A 17,709-nucleotide genomic window follows, 5' to 3' on the forward strand; every position below is an offset into this window, starting at 1 on the left:
CTTCTAATATAAAAATCTCTGGAACCCAAGAAGTTTAAACAATAACTGGTGTGTCCTCATTCTCACATTTCACCTTTTCCCTACTGCTTTATGACTTTTGAGCATCACTAGATATGATTCTGCAGGCTCTCGTAACCTTTGATGGCCATTATTTGTCGTATATTGTTGGAAGAATTCCCTTTAATGTAATAATTCTATCTAATAATCCTCTATTATTTTCTTCTAATTGCCTTCCTCCCCACATGTAAACTTGTATTTTTTTCCCGGATAATATCTTTATATATTGTCAGCTGATTCAAACGCATTGATAAATTTTCAGCTGTTTTTTCACTTGGAATCATCTACCTTGATGCTCCAACAGCTTTAAACACTTTTTTTTTTCTCCCATAGCTTTCATTTATTGAGCACTATGTATTAGGCATTTTATATGTATTATTACAATCCTCATAACCATTTTCACAGCTTGCCCAAGGTCACATAGCAAGTTGAAGTTCTTAGGTTCAAATCCAGGACTGCCAGACACCCAGCCAGTACACTGTACTGTTTACTCCCCTAAATAACAATGTGGACGTGTCCAACTCAGGCTGTGGCATTTCACCTTGTCCTGTCAAGTTATTAGCTTGCTTTTTTTTGACAAAGTCTATTTTTTTTAAGATTGCATGTTATTATTCCAATCTCTTTTTAATTTATTTCTCTGTCATTTCTCCCTTTATTCATTTTTAATATTGTTTTGCTCTTGAGTTCTTGTTTGACCTTTCTCACCCTTGGTTGGTAATATATCTTATGTCTCAGCTACGAATGCCTGTCTCCACTGCACTTGGAAATCCACCACAGGTACTCGCTGCCCCTGAGACCGCCTCGGGTACAGCCGACTCTCTCTCAGTTGCTCGGTGAGGCCTTCCTCCCTGTGACGTGGGCCTCCACCCCTGGTACATGCTGTTCCGGAGTCCAGCTCAGGTGTAAGCAGTCCCTGGCCTTCTCCTTTGCTCTGCTGGCCAATCCACTCCTCAGACCTGAGCGCCAGGCACCTCGGGCAGATGCTCTACTTTATGCTTAAACTTGTATTTTTAATTAAACAGAGAATTGCTATGAGCAAAGAGAAATGAAAAATCTAGTCGAGAGAAAATAATTCTTAAAATGCTCATAGTATCTGTTTTGAAGCCAAATGCCGTATTGGATTAAATGAGTATTTTGGCACATACATACATATACGTTTGCACACATCTACATTCAACTAAAAAACAAGGATTCAATTGTTTTTTGTAGATCATAGTCTCTAGCTATAAGGAGTTTACACTTGGGCTTTAGTGAAATTCACCTTCTGAGTAGAGGTATGTTCTATAGGCAACAAACTAGAAGCACAAATTACAAATTATTAAGGTCATAAAAATTTATCTCACTCTTTTGCTTACACTTCTTCATGACGTGTGCCTATGCTAATTATGGACAGACATGAAGCTTCAACAGGAGTTTAAATACTTACGACATAAGCACAAAAGTTGAATAAACAGAGGATTAAAACAGTTCATTAAAATCCCTTAGCACTGTACAAAGAATAATCTGATTTTCATTTATATTTGGGTTATGTAATATCAAACATTCCATAGATATAGATATAAAGATACAGATAGAGATAGAGACAGATAGATGGACAGATGGATGGATGGATGGATGGATGGATAGACAGGTAGGTAGATAGATAGATAGGGATAGTTTTAACATATGATCTAGAACAGGGTCAGCAATCTGCGGTCTACAAGCCAAATTCAGTCACCACCTGTTTTTGTAAATCAAGTTTGTGGGTAAATCAACCCACACATGCCCATTTGTTTATCTACTGCTTTTGTGAAGGACTACTTTTGCAGAGTGATGGAGACCACATGATTCACAAAGCCTAAAATATTTGCAATATGACTCTTTACAGAAAAAGTTTGCAGACTCCTAATCTAGAACAAATGCTTTCTGGGATGATATAAGAAGCATGCACTAAAAGCAATATCCATTTATCTCCTGATTATCTGTGGTTCAATAATTAGTTCAAACCCTTTTTGTTGTTTCTTCTATTCTGCATGGCGTTGGCTTAGCTTATTCACTTAGGTGCATTCAGCTAGTGCCTAGGCTGATTTGCAAGATTCAAGAACAGTCGTTGCTCATGTGTTTTGTGCCTCAGTGTTTTTCTACAAGGATCCTCTCCTCCCCTCTCTTATCCTCCCCTCCCCTCCTCTCTTTTTTTCTCCTCCTTTTCCCTTCCCTCTCCTCCTCTCTCTTCTCCTCTCTTCTTCCCTCCTCTTTTCCATCATTCTCCTACCTCATGCTCCATGACTATATTGGCCTTTTTTCCCCACTGCATGGTAGTCTCAGAGTATTCATACATCTTATATGCCAGTTGCTTCAATGACAGGCCTTTCCAAGATGCCAAGTTGGAAGCTTCAGATCTTTTAAGTCCTTAACTCTTTCATCACACAGGATGCCATCTACCACTTTCTGTTGGTCAAAATAGATCACAGAGCCAGCCCAGATCCAAGGGGAGTGGAAAAGACTTGACTTGTTCATGGGGGAGTGGCAAGATCATCCTGAAAAACACCACTTGTGATGAGAATTATTGTTTTGACAATCTTTAGAATCACAGTCTACCAGAAGTGTGCTTAATGACACAATGAATTTATAGCTGGCACAGCTGTTCATCTCATCACAGAGTTGTAACTAAAAATTTGTAGAAAGTTAGCCAGTCTGAGGAACACACTGAGAAGCACTGACCTAGATTCTAGAACACTACATTGAGCATTCAGGCTTCTTTTGATGATCTTAAAAAGATATTGTAACATCTTCATTTTATGCTGGGTTCTATATTTACACATAGAAAAAAATTTTTAAAAGGGGTTTGTAACTAAATACTCAAAATTACACTCTGAAACATGCTTTGCCCAAATGAAATACTATTGGAAATTTGTCTCTACTTAATCAAATTTATTACTTAAAAGTCTGAATATGAATTCACAAAAGCAATCCTTTTTCTCTTTATAAAATTATACCTGTTCTTCCATATAATTTGAACTTATGCTTACCAGATGATATAAAATCTGACCAAAATAGACTCTTTCTCTGTACAAAGAAGATGTCTTAAGTCTAGACATAATTACCAAAGCTACAGGTCATGATCTCTCAAAAAATTTCAAGGCTCTCAATATGTAACAAATTACATCCCATGAAGGGAAGGATTTTTACTTATTATAGCTTGAAAAAATGGAGAAATACATTTGATCCTTAAAGTGATCAACTAGATTTTTTTTCTGTATTTCTATGTGACATAGGCTGTTAGGAATTTTCCTTTATTTTGTAGATTGCTGTGAGATCTTTTTTAAGGAAGTGATCTATCAGTAAATTTTTTAAAAATTAAAAATTTTAAAAATCTATAATTAAAATTGCACTTGTTATTAAATAAAGGGAATTAAGCTATTAAATAAAATACTATTGCATTGAGAGTTAGTCGGAATTCTCTGTCTCCCTCTCTGTACGTGTATATATATATAATTTAAGCCCCCCAAATAATAGTCTGATGTGCGTAATTTTTTGAATATAATTTGAGGTTAATATGTAGATTCATTGTAAGAGTAAAAGTTCTGAGTCAAAAGACTTTTTTTCAGAAAAAGACTAGGTGAAACTGTGTCATGAATAATTTCTGCAATCATGTATGTCTGCTCTCCATTAAGTAGTAGTCTGAACAATGCTATCTCAGAATGATTGACTGTAGCCTTTATAGGATAAGGAGGGGGAAATACAACCAAGAAGAGTTTTCATTTGAAAACATTTCTAGAGATCTCCAACCTTTAATAATAATTTTAGTGTACAGTAACATTCTATTTGTAGTATATTGGTATACCTGTAAATGTAGAAATCTAGTGAAATTGGTATCTACACTGGAAGAAGCATGTAACAGCCACACTTTCAATTATTTTTTTTCAGATATTTGCCCTCTGACTGTATTATTGGTTAATGTTGTCCAAGATGCTCCCACCCTCATGCCTTTACTGATTCTTAAAATAGGTTTAAATATACTTGTAAACATCATAAAGAGTTGGCTTCCCGTTTTACAAAAATAAATGAGCAAAATGGCTCATCAAAATTATATTCTTTTATTAAGCACCATCCATGTGTGTAATAGGAAAACAATAAGCTCTGAAAGAAAGAAGCCAAATCAATTGCAAAATCAAAAAAAGCTTAGAAAAACATGACATGTTCAAGAAATATAAACAGCATAGTAGACAGGATCATGAGGGTGTGGTAGAAAGTTTGAAAATTGTGTTATCCATGCAAATCCTAAGATAAATGCTAAGATGAGACATAACATGACCAGACACACATTTAATAATGGCAATTTCAGCGAGAATGTGTGATGAGTACACGAGTTGGAGATAGGGGATTAAGATCGAAGCTCTTTGAAGGGAGACTCCTGAGAGTTTCTTAGGAAATGTAACTAGAACATTTTAAAGAGTCTCTCAAGCATTTGTTGTCTGTTAATGAGTTTCCAGAGTTTATTTATAGGGGTTTTGTTCTCCCAGAGCACAAAGAATTTTTGGTATTGGAGAATGAGAAGATGAAACATATACCCACACACCAGCCTGGCCAAGTATAAGCCACAGCCCTAACAGTACTAAATTTAATATGGGCATCATATAAGTTAATATATAGATAAGCCCACATTTAGAGGGCATGAATTTTACTGATATGATAGAACAGGCAGAATAATGGCTCCCCAAAGATGTCAATGTCCTAATTCTAGCAACCTGTGAGTATGTTATTGTACATGGTAGGGAAGGATTAAGGTTGCAGATGGAATAAATTTGCTAATCACTTGACTTTAAGAGATGGAAATTATCTGGATTATCTGAGTGGACCCCGTGTAATAACAAGGTCCCTTTAAGTGTGGAAGATGGAGGAGGAAGTGTTAGATTCAGAATATTATGGTGTAAGAAAGACATGACTGGCCATTGCTTCTTTGGAATATGGAAAGTAGCCACAGGCCAAGAAATGATGGCAGCCTCTAGAATCTGGAAAAGGCAAAGAAATAGACTCTTCCCTAAAGCCTCCAGAAGAAAGGCAGCCTTGCCAACACCTTTGATTTTAGCCCAGTGATGCCCATTTCCCATTGCTGACCTCCCTAAATGTAAGATAATATAGTTGTGTTGTGTTGAACCACTAAGTTTGTAGTAATATGTTACAGCAGCAAAAGAAAATTAATAAATGTATTTGGCCCATCCAGATATACTAAGCTAAGCACTTGCTGTGTCCTTGTGCTAAGGTTGTGAATGACCCAACAAACATTCAACAGGAGACTCTGTTCCCTTACCTCCATCACTTGTGTTTTGGTTTGTTTTATCCTCATCTCTCTCATGACCCATCCTCTAACAATGACCTCTCCCTTAACAAACATAAAAAAGCTTGTAACTATAGTCTTTTTCCTGTGCTGCCATGTATCTATGATGGATAAATATTTACAATGTTGTCTAAGAAAAAATATCTAAAGAAAAAATAACAGAGAACAATAGGTATGGAAAGTAGAATGCTCTAATGAATCTGCCAGGTTATTACTTATAATTATCTCAAGAAAATATATGTATTTTTTTTGGTGAGGAGGATTAGCCCTGAGCTAATATCTGTTGCCAATCCTCCTCTTTTTGCTGAGGAAGATTGGCCCTGGGCTAACATCCATGCCCCTCTTCCTCTACTTTATATGGGACACCACCACAGCATGGCTTGATAAATTGTGCATAGGTTCGTGCCCGGGATCCAAACCTGCGAACCCTGGGCTGCCAAAGTGGAGCCTGTGAACTTAACCGCTATGCCACCGGGCCATCCCCAAGAAAATATTTTTTAAAGAAACTTACATTTTCTCTGAAAAAAAAAAAATTATTTTTCATCACTGCCACCAGAACCCAGCTGATTCATGAAACTACAGAAGTGTGGAAGAGGAAATATTTTTCTTTCCACTTGGAGAAATATACAGAACTACAGCATACACATACACACACTGAACTGGTCTGAAATATTCTGGTGCCTGAGAGGTTCCTGCAGGTTAATTCCTGCTGTGGTGGGAGCTGACCTGATTTGTACCGACATGCGATGCTCTTCCTAGGAAAATGCCTCCTGTAGCGAAGTGCCTTCAGGTTGCTCCTAATGGGACAGAACATTATATGCACATACACGGTTATATCTTATTTACCTTTAGACACGTTTGTTTTATATAGAAAACATTCTTGATTTCTATCCTTACAACTTTTGTTTAACTTCAAAAATAAATTATCCATCCTACCAAACCCAGACACAGTAAAACAATAAGTACGATATCACATTTTTAAAAAGAAATAGAATACATGGTGAATCGCAATAAAAGACTGGAACACTATTCTCATTAAATTCAGAGAGCCAGCTGTGGGACTTGTCAGATGCGATATTTAATGACAATAACTACAATTAATCTTGCATAAAATTTTGCCTAATCCTGTATTACGGAAATTTTATTTATTTATTTTTCATCAGCTAATAGCTTATTCTGAAGTGAAAAGAAAGTATTTGTCAACTAGGTCAAGAAGAGTAAGAAAATTGGAAATATAAAAGCATAGACAGGGATGTATATGGAATAAAGTCAGTAGATTTTCAGCATGTTGCAACTCATTTGAAGGCAACTATCAAACGAGTTTTCTTTTGTTTCGTTTTTAACCAATGTCTCCCTAACGACATTTTAATGTCAAAGTAACAGACAACTTGCAGTTTTATACACATACACATATACATATAGATACATGCCTACATATTATATATATATAATTTGTAATGCTCTTTCAGAGCATTTACGTAATTTTATTTATGTTGTGTATGTTATTTATGTAATTTTAAATTTGACGTTAAATTGTAAATGGAGGTAGGTACTAACACGTGCCATAATTTAATACTAAACTCTCTTTGAGTAGCCTTAATAGCTAACTGCATTTTTAAATAGCAGAACATTTAAATAGCATTTTTAAATAGCTTTCAGCTATGATTTGAACATGAGAAACTATTTCAGATTTGCAACATTCTTCTCAGTAAATGAGTACCTTTTGAATAAAGAAAAAACAAATACTCATTCGGAACATTCATTATTAGTGGGACACTTTGATTAATATTAGGAGTAGGTAGTCAATTATACCATATATACCTAACAGTGCACTAATAACATGCGTATAGCTTGATGCCTTTTCACAGTTTATGCACCTATGTAACACTACATAGGTACAAGGGTCTAGGCAATGTTTTATATTGTGCTTTTAAAGCATTAATAGAGTTTTGATTTTCTAAAAGAGGAAGAAGAGGAAATCTACAAAACGTCAAATAAAATGTCATTGCTACCTTGCATAGATTAGAAAAAAGAAAGGATATTTCTTTGGAATACTATGAAAATAAAGCAGAGAGCCAGAGAAACCAGTGAAGGTATGCTCTGAACAAGGTCTGACCCACAAATCTTATTTATATTTTTGACAGCTGTTAGACTAATCATCAGGGAATTGTTGGGGGGAACATAGTGGATCTACCACATTGAATTTGTAGAAGGAGTCAACACATGTTTACGAAATGTGATCTTTGTACAAAATTAGTCAAGGAAAGAGGACTCAAGAAAGGGTTCCACGTGGCTAGAATTATTTGTGTTAGAGACAGAATTCTAAGGTTGGCTTGTTCTTTCATGCCTCACGGTGTTTAGAAAGCAGAATTCTAATATTTTTAGAAATCTTTTTGTTCTTTGTAGAGTACCTGAAAATTAAACATCAAGGAGAAACAGAGCTTACATTTAGCAATTGGAAGGAAAGCTGTGAATCACATTAATACTTTTTGATTCTTTTTAAAGCAGCTTCACATTAATTAACATCAAGTAAATTTGAAAAGTAGTCAAAAAAAAACCACACACACAGGGAAAATACTATATGTTTTTGTTGTTGTTTTCTTCTAAAAGAGATGATTAGATACAAGCATGAATTCAAAGTTGCTCAACACTTCACTATGAATTTTGACCCTCAAACAGTCATGCACTCAAGCCAGGAATTTTGAAATGTTTTTGTTTCTATTAACAAGATGGATTCTCTCGGATTTTACTTATTCCCTTCTCACACAGTATTGTGACTAATGAATTACCACAGGAGCTTGTTTACCATGCAGTTCCCTGGGCCTACATTCAGAGACGTGGACTTGGCAAATCTGGGATAGAACCTGGGATTCTGAAACTGTAACATATACTCCTAGGCGATTCTGTTGACAGTAATTCAGTTAGTAGCAATGACTCAGAAATACAAATACTTCCATTTACGTCATTGCCCATAGATATATTTCACAGTACTTAGTGATTTAACCAAAAGTTTTGATTGCATTACTGTTCAGAGTCATCCCAAATATGTGTAAAGACCCATGCCACGTAAACGCTATTTGAAGTTGCATTAATTCTTCCAACATATTGTATGGTTGTTTAACCCATTATTAATTTAGTTAATGCTCTATACCTCTGCTCTAGTGAGCTAAATATTGAGATAATCGAATTTACTGAATTACCAGTGAATACCATGAAAGAATTTGATTTCCTCATAGACACATAAGTTGTAGCTAAATTTCAACGCTAATTTAATCATGGCCTGTTTTGTGCAAGGTACAGTTCTAGGTTAAATGATAAATAAAAATGTTTGTATTACCTTTCCACAAAGAGGGTAGTATAATATCAGTGTAGGGTGTGTGTCTGTGTATGTGTGTTTGTGAGTAAACATTACCCTAGTTAGGTCACAAAAAGCCTCTTGGAAGAGATGATACTGAATTATAATAAAGTGACTGAAAGAATAAAAGTGACCAGAAGGAGCTATTTAGTAAAATATTATGTTCTGTTATATAACATTAGACTTATAGATATTTTCTCTTTGCCAGGAAACAGGGAGATGAGAGAAAATAAAGATATATTGAATGCCCACTCTGGACCAAGCGGTCTTTTATCTGCTTGCCATATATTATCTTGTTACAGATTACCATCCAATATTGCCACTTCTGTTAGAACCAAATTGAAAAAATATGATTTAAAATTAATTCCAAAGCCCCCTAATTCAATGACTACTTAGTGACAGAAACTTCAAGGCACATAGGGTAGACATATCAATGTACAGGAAAAAAAATTCCTTCTCGCTGTTTTACGGTGCATATGTTTTTACGAGGGAGGACTGATAACAAACAATAAACATAATAAATGGATAAAGCATATAGCATGTTGAGAGGGGATAAGTGCAATGTAAATAAATAAAATGTAGCAAAAGATAACGGGGACATTGGAGTGATGGGGGCGATCGGTGGGAGGCGGCTTGCAGTATTAAATATGGGGGTAAAACAAACCTCTTTGAGAAAGTGAGACTTGAGCAAAGATTGGAAGGAGGTAGAAATAGCCACGTGTACATCTAGGAGAACTTTTGAGGCAGAGGAGGAAAAAGCTAGAAGAAAGGCATTAATATAAAATGTAACTTACAAGTTGAAGGAACATCAAGGAAGTCAAGGTTAATAGCAGGAGAGCATGTTAATGGGGTCTGTAGGTAATGATGGCCCTGCAGACCATCATTGTCACTGTGACTTTTACTCTGAGCAAAGGGTGAGCTGTTAAAGAGTGGGAGCACTGAAGTCCTGGGGTTTGGGCTACCCTACAAGGATCCCTGTGACTCTGTTGAGAATAAATGTAATGGAGTTAAGTGCAGAGACAGAGAGACCTGTTCATAGCCTCTCTCTCAGATTCTCTTGCTGGTTCCTTCTCTTCTCCTTGATTTCTTAATATTGAATTGCCCTGAGCTAAAACTTTGCTCTTCCCTTCTCCTTCTACACTCGCCCTCTTGGTGACATCAACCTATCCCATGGAATAAAATGCCATGTTTCTTGTCAGCTCCCAAATTCATATTTCTATCGGAAGTTGCATTAATTCTTCCAACACATCATATGGTTGTTTAACCCATTATTAATTTAGTTTTAATTAAATTTAATTCATTAAATTAATATATTAATTTTAAATAATTGATAATTTTATTAATTATTAAATTAATAAATTAGTATTAATTTAGTGTGGGACCTCTCACCCATACTCCAATCACATGTGCACAACTGCTTCCTGGAAATTTGCACTTGGATCCTCAATAACGGTTCCAAAAGTGACTTTCCCATCTTTCTCCTAAAACCTATTTGTTTTGTTGCTTTTTCTATTTTAATTGAACACAGTTCTCTCTCTGCTTGCCAGGCCATGAGGGTGACCTGAGAGTCTAGGGTGCTTGATATACACAGGAAAAAATTATACTCAGAGGATTCAAGAAGGATAGTGAGAGGCTGTGAGTGTTGGGGTGCAGGGATGGGAGGGTTTTGTGATTCCCTTTTCACTCCTGATTATACCACAGAAGGCTTGGCAGGGATACCATGACTGTACGTGCTCCCTCCGATTCTAGGCTTGTGCAAACATTGAGCAGGAAAGTTTTCAGCTGTTTATTCTTCATGATTCTCGGGTCCAGGGACACAGCACCTCTTGTTCTTGAGCAAGCATCCAGAAAACTCATGCAAGCCTTTTGAATGGAAATGCTTAGCCAAGGGAAACCAAATCTTGAGACACAGCCATGATCAGGACGGCTTTATTGTCCACCGAGTTGACTTTACTGTCCTAAGACTAACAACCAATCAGGAGAATGGCGGTGGAATAAAACACCAGAGCAGGCTGGCTGCAGTGTTGTGTCTTAATTTATTCCTATATGTAATGGTCATTTGTCATGGAAGACTTACAGGGTTGTAACTGCACCTGTTGCTCTAAATTCCCAACTTATAGAGCCAAGGTATATACCTTCTTGAAACTCATCTTAAGTGAAGCTATTAACTCCATTCTTCAAGCCAAATAAACCCCTATGGAGACTGTTCCAATATTAAATAGTTGTAGCATTAAAAAGTATTATTTTTTGCGTTCTGCCTATCTTCTAAAATGATATAAATGAAAGGGAAGGATGACAGAGTCATGTAGGATTAAACATTTGAGGGGGTTTTTTGTGTGTGTGAGGAAGATTGGCCGTAAGCTAACATCTGTTGTCAATCTTCCTCTTTTTGCTGAGGAAGATTAGTCCGGAGCTAACATCTGTGCCCATCTTCCTCTATTTTGTATATGGGATGCTGCCACAGCATGGCTTGATGACTGATGTGTAGGTTCACGCCTGGGATCCCAACCACGAATCCCAGGCCACCAAAGCAGAGCTCGCGAACTTAACCACTATGCCACCGGGTCGGCCCCCAAACATTTGAGGTTTTGAGGGTGTAAGTCTATCACATTTTAAGGTTTCTGGATTTCCGCAAAAAAAAGAAAACTATTATGTCCAAGCTGTGCTATCAGCATAGATGCTAGTCTTGAATATAAATTAAGGAGGTAATGCTATTGGCATAAGTCATAAACTCTGAGAAGATCCTGATCATATCATGTATCCTCAACAGCTCTCATATATCCTGACCCTTGCTAGATGTTAAATGTTTGGCCCTTTTTTTCTTCAGCAAGTTATTTATACTACCAGTTTACAAACTCACAAACCAGAGTGATGGTAATACAGCAAACGAGCAGTACAATCTGTTTTGCTACAATCCCCGAATGCCAGTAACGTTTATTTCTCCTTTGACAGCTTAAAAATTGCAATTTGGAAGTAAAAGCTTATCCTTGCAGTAAAGATTGTCTAGTGAAGTTTTACAAAGAAGTGAGAAATTTGGCCGGTGGTTGTATTTGAATCCTGTTGGAAAGGAGGCTTTCACCAGAAAAGGTTGTGCCCTTGATGTGTTAAGCAGGCTATCCACTTAACCCGAAGGTCTATTCAAACAGTTCAATCAAATTGTTAGCTGTCACAATGCCATCCAAATACATTATTAGAGCGGTCCCGTTAACAGCCGAAAGACCTTGTGTAAGCACCAACTATGTTTATTGAAACTAAAGCTTGAGTCCCAGTTGAGAAGCTGAAAATGGACCTCAGGTTAAGAAGGATAAGTTCTTAAATTGGTTTTTGATTGTACTGACTCCAAATATATGAACAGTGGTCCTCTAAGACAGCGATCTTCAATGTGGAGTTCTTGGATAAGCAACATTAGCATTACCTTGAAATCTTGCTAGAAATGCAAATTCTTGAGCTTTATCCGGGCCAGGCTGTACTGAATTAGAAACTCTAGAGGACATACCCAGCAATTTGCTTTTCAACATATCTTCCAGGTGTTTTTTATGAGGCGTTATGAAAGCTATATCCATTTTAATAGTGATTATTGAGTAGTTGACAATTTTCTAGAAAGGACTTTTTTATATAATTATTGCAGTACAAAGCTGAATACTAATGAATCTAATGTAATATTAATATTGATTGTTGGGGTCACTAATATCATTATGGAAAGAGAGAACAGGTGAAGTATAAAGAAATAATTCTAATGTTGTTGCAAGAAATAACAAAGAAAAAAATATGAGGGATAACTATCAACTTCAGACATTTTTTTTTCCTTCACAAGAGACAAGAAAAATATATCACAAATCTATTCAGAGACTACACAGTCTTAAACTAGGTTGATTTACTCCAAATAGTTGGATAAAATCTAAAAATGTGTAATATAAAATTTGTATTATTGGTTCAAAGTAGAAAATAATCACTTCCCCATTCAGAACCCACTCTGACTGGGTGACCTACGAATTCCTTTTCTCCATCACCAAGGAACGGAGCTCATTGCTGGAGCCAGGGTCATCTGGGATGAGTCTCTGGCTTTCACTTACTATGTGTGACTTTGGAAAACTAACTTAACCTCTGTGAGCGTCACTTGTTTTCTTTTTTTTTAGTTGATAACATCAAACTTGTGTGGCTGGTGTGAGCACTCCTGACAAAGGAAGTAAAGTCCTCAGACATACGCGTGTACCAGACACATAACATGACCTCTACACGTGGCATCGTTATTGGCTTTTATTTTCAATTTATCCATTTTCTCTACCCCCATTGTCCACTTGCTGACTGTGACGCAAACCTTTCCCGCGATCTCTCTGTCTGTTAATTCAGCCCTGTCTTACAGAGACCCCTCTCCAGCTTCCTCTCTGCTCTTTTCTTTACTTCCTTCACAGTACCTGTTTCAGCATATGCAAACACAGCTTTTTCCTGAAATGCTCATTTGAGTTCCTCACCTTAATAAAATGTTGTTAACCACCGCTTTCTTAGCAACTCTCCTCTCATTCCACAGGAAAGTGCTGGCATCAGTCTTGTTTCCCATTCTTGTCTCTAAGACATTGGTAATCATCACCCTAACGCTTTCCTTAAAAACTTATGCAACCTACTTAGTTCATTATTTATTTATTTATTTATTTAACATTCAAGTGTCCCTGGGATACCTTTCCACCTATTTCAGGAAGTCTGCGTCTCCTGTGGGTCTCCACCCTCCTCAAGCAGAGGGGCAAAGCGCTCTATTCCTCACTCCAGTCTACTTCTGCCCTGGGTTGTAGTCAGAAGAGACTGCACTCTCTTCTTACACAGCCTTTAAAATTTCCTACTTCTGTGCATTTTCTCATGCAATTTCTTGGTTGTAAATGTCTTCATTTCTACAATACGGTATAAAAACATTATCCATCCAAGTCCAGTACGAATGCCACAAACTACCATCACATATCATCTGTTCATTCTCTTGATTTAAACTGCATCTGTTTTATAGCATACGCTAATTATGATGATATCGTGTTTTTATGAAGTTTTTATAGCTGAAAATGTGTGCTTACTCCAGAATTCAGGATCCCTCGCTCCTCTGTCTATATATATATTTATATATATTATATATATATATAAATATATATAATCTACCTTATTTAACTAAATGTACAATATGTGAATTTTTTTAATGCTCTGTTGAAGTACATGAGCAACCATTTATCAACGTTGTAAGAAAGGAGAACTTACTTAAATACATTATGATCACAGAAAAAAATTAATTAAAAAAATAGGTACTCTGAAAAATACCAATCCATAATGTGCCTCAGAGAGAGCTCATGGCTTTTTACCAAATCCTTCCCTCCGTGCCCTGAAAATATTATTCAAGAGACTGAAAATCCCTGAGTTGATCCCTTAACATCCTTTTTGGATCTCGATTTGTGGTATATGACTGGCATCTATTAGGCTATTGCTAACTGCCAAACATCTTGTCTTTCAGCATCATGTTAAATCTCCCTCATTTATATCTGGACTAGATGCTTAATCTTCATCTAAGCTTACTGTTGTGAGCCAATGTATTTATATCAGTCAGGTTGGTATTTCAACTGGTTACCCTGGGTCTCACATTCATTACACACTGTCTTTCAAAAAGATAATGAAAACTTAAAGTTTAATTTTGACTAATTTAATACCCAACAAACAAAAAATGTTAGGAAAGAATATGGCATATGAAGGAACTTGTTAAAATGACACATAAAATTGTAACAATAAGTAATTTAACATATTTTTGGACATATTAAATTTTAATTAATGTCAGATTAAGGCAAACAATTTTTAATATTTATTATATTTTGGCTCACATTTATCCTTTGTATTTTTTTCTCTTTCTTAAAAAGTATACTGAATAGATTTAAAGATGGAATATTTGCTATTGATACAAAGGTACAATTGTCCTTCCAGAATATATATATTATTTCCTGTATATTTAAAATATATCCCAGGAGATTTAGAAGTATGCTCTTTTCCTTCCCATGCTCAATTTTCTGAAAACAAAAACAAACAAACAAAGAACCAAAATCAACTTTAAAAATATAACACAGATGACCATATTTGACCTTTATAGCTTTTGGCTAAGTATTTATTTTAAAATCTGTTTATGTAATATTTTAAGATACTATTTGGTTTTAAAATAAAATTGATTAGATTTATGAAACTTAAATATAGATTTTGATCACCTTAATTTATTTAATGCATAATTATTGAATACCTAGCCTATTTTGTTATGTTCTGTGCTAGATGTTAACAAGAGCAAGGAAAATAGTAAATATAAAGAATTCTATACATCAAAGAGCTCACAGTTATATGGACAAACCCAGACGCATACCTAGGCTTGCTAAGTAGACTGGTTTTCTATTACCATGTATAGTAGTAGGGACTGGGATTAGAATCGTCTGTATATTTTGTACATTATTTTCCTCAAGATTTAGTCACAATAAAATATCAAAGGTCAATGTTATACATGCAATAATCTAAACATTCTGAGGAAAGCACAATGTTCTATATATCTCCATATTGAGAAATCCAAAGATTTATTTTACTAAAATTATATTTAATATATTCAACCATAATGGGTTTTTACTGAAATCAGTAAAATAATCAAGCATGAGAAAAAATGCTTAACAGTACTTAACATGCGATAAATTTGTTTTAGAAATGTAACACAAAAGTGTAATTCAGTCATCTTTTCATGAATATCCTAATGTTTCAGTAATACCTCAATGCTTATGCAATCCTGGACTCTTTAAATTCTTCAGTTACCATACTATTAATTTCAGAATTAGCACATATTGGAATAGTAAATAGTGAATATATATATTAAAAGCTTATTTGGTACATTTTTACATTCTCCATATATATATATATATATATATATATATATATATATATATATGCTGAGGTTTTCTTTTTTATTATGGTATTTAATGGGAATGAGTCATATGAAAGAAGGAAAATAATTATTATTTGTGGTTGCCCTGGAGATCAAAATTAACATCTTAACTTATTGCAGTCTACTTCGATTAATACCAACTTAATTTCAATAGTATACAAAAAATTTGCTCCTATATATCTTGGTTCTATTTCCTCTGCATTGTATGTGTGTGCATGGGTGTTTTTGCCACACAAATTACATTTTTGTACCCATCAATGCAGATTTGTGTGTTGCTTTCTGAATTTGTCTTTTTTTTTCTTTTGAGGAAGATTGGCCTTGAGCTAACATCTGTTCTTGGTCTTCCTCTTTCTTTTCTTTTTTCTCTCCAAAGCCCCAGTACATAGTTGTTTATTCTAGTTTTAGGTCCTTCTAGTTCTATGTGGGATGCCGCTTCAGCATGACTTGATGAGCGATAAGTACGTCCACGGCCAGGATCTGAACCAGTGAACCCCAGGCCGACAAAGCAGAATGCACAAACTTAACCACTACGCCACCGGGCCAGCCCCTGAATTTGTCTTTTAAATCACATAAGTTAAAGAAAGATTTACAAAACAAAATCATTTATAGTGTCTTCTATTTACCTACATATTTATTTTAACTGATGCTCTTTTTTCTTTGTGTAGTTTTGAGTTACTAGCTACTGTCCTTCACTAGTAATAATCCCTTTAGAATTTCTTGTAGGGTAGATCTGCTTGCAATGAATTCTGTCTGTTTTTGTTCATCTGGGAATGTCTTAGTTTTTCTTCATTTTTGAAGGATAGTTTTACTAGGTGTAGAATCATTGGATGACTTTTTGTTTCTGTTGTACTTTGATTATCTTTTATACTCTGACTTGGGTCTCCAAGGATTCTAAAGATAAGATTCACTGTTCTCTTGCTGCTTTTGAAAATTTCTCTTTGTCTTTGGCTTTTGACAGTTTGATTGTGATGCATCATGAATGTTAATTTTATGTGTCAACATGACTGGACCACAGGGTGTAAGATATTTGGTTAAACAGTATTTCTGGATGTGTCTGTGAGGGGGTTTCTAAACGAGATTAACATTTTATCAGTAGACTGAGCAAAGCATGTTGGTCTCCCCAGTGAGGGTGGGCCTCATCCAATCTGTTTTAGGCCTGAATAAAATACAATACTGAATAAGAAAGAATTCATTCTCTCTCTCTGACTGTCTTCAAGTTGGGACATTGGTCTTCTGCCTTCAGATTCAGACTCTGACTGGAACTTATACCATAGCCTTTCCTGGTTCTCAGATCTTCAGACTCAGAGTGGAATGATACCGTTGGCTCTCCTGACTCTCCAGCTTGCTGACTACAGATCTTAGACTTCTCAGTCTCCATAATGGCATAAGCCAATTCCTTAGAGTAAATCATCTATCTATCTATCTATCTATCATCTATCTATCTATCTATCTATCTATCTATCTATCTATCTATCTATCTATCTATCATCTATCTATCATCTATCTATCTATCTATCTATCTATCTATCTATCTATCTATCTATCTATCATCTATCTATCTATCTATCATCTATCTATCTATCTATCATCTATCTATCTATCTATCTATCTATCTATCTATCTATCTATCTATCATCTATCTATCTGTTTATCTCTCTCTCTCTCTCTCTCTCTCTCTCTATCTATCTCTTTTTGGTTATGTTCTCTGGAAAACTCAGACTAATATAGATAGATTTTGGTAGTGAGAGTAGTTCTAAAGAAACAGAATTTTACAGGTGAGTTTTCTAAATTGGTTCTGAGTTTTCCAGAATTGGCTCTCTAATCTGATTAGATTTAATGATGCTAATGACTCTATTTCCAGTAGTAAAGTAAAGAGAGCACTGATAGTCCATGACATGACCTGGCAATAGAGATATATACATTTCCATGGGATACTCCTAGTCAACTACTTATAAGAAGCAAAGAGCTGAGTAACTGTGTATATGACACTTTGGAACATTTTTGGAAATGTAATGAATATAATGGGTTTGGCTTGTTGCTACTAAT

At 35.5% G+C, this 17,709-nt stretch overlaps 1 pseudogene; it reads right to left on the reverse strand.

Annotated features, from left to right (window-relative positions):
* Positions 1-781: 781 nt before the first annotated feature.
* LOC131393870 (SNRPN upstream reading frame protein-like) lies at positions 782-5,399 on the reverse strand (annotated as a pseudogene).
* Between the last annotated feature and the right edge of the window lie 12,310 nt (positions 5,400-17,709).

This window comes from Diceros bicornis, chromosome 29 (assembly GCF_020826845.1).
Source record: "Diceros bicornis minor isolate mBicDic1 chromosome 29, mDicBic1.mat.cur, whole genome shotgun sequence".
In the NCBI taxonomy this organism is placed as follows: Eukaryota; Metazoa; Chordata; class Mammalia; order Perissodactyla; family Rhinocerotidae; genus Diceros; species Diceros bicornis.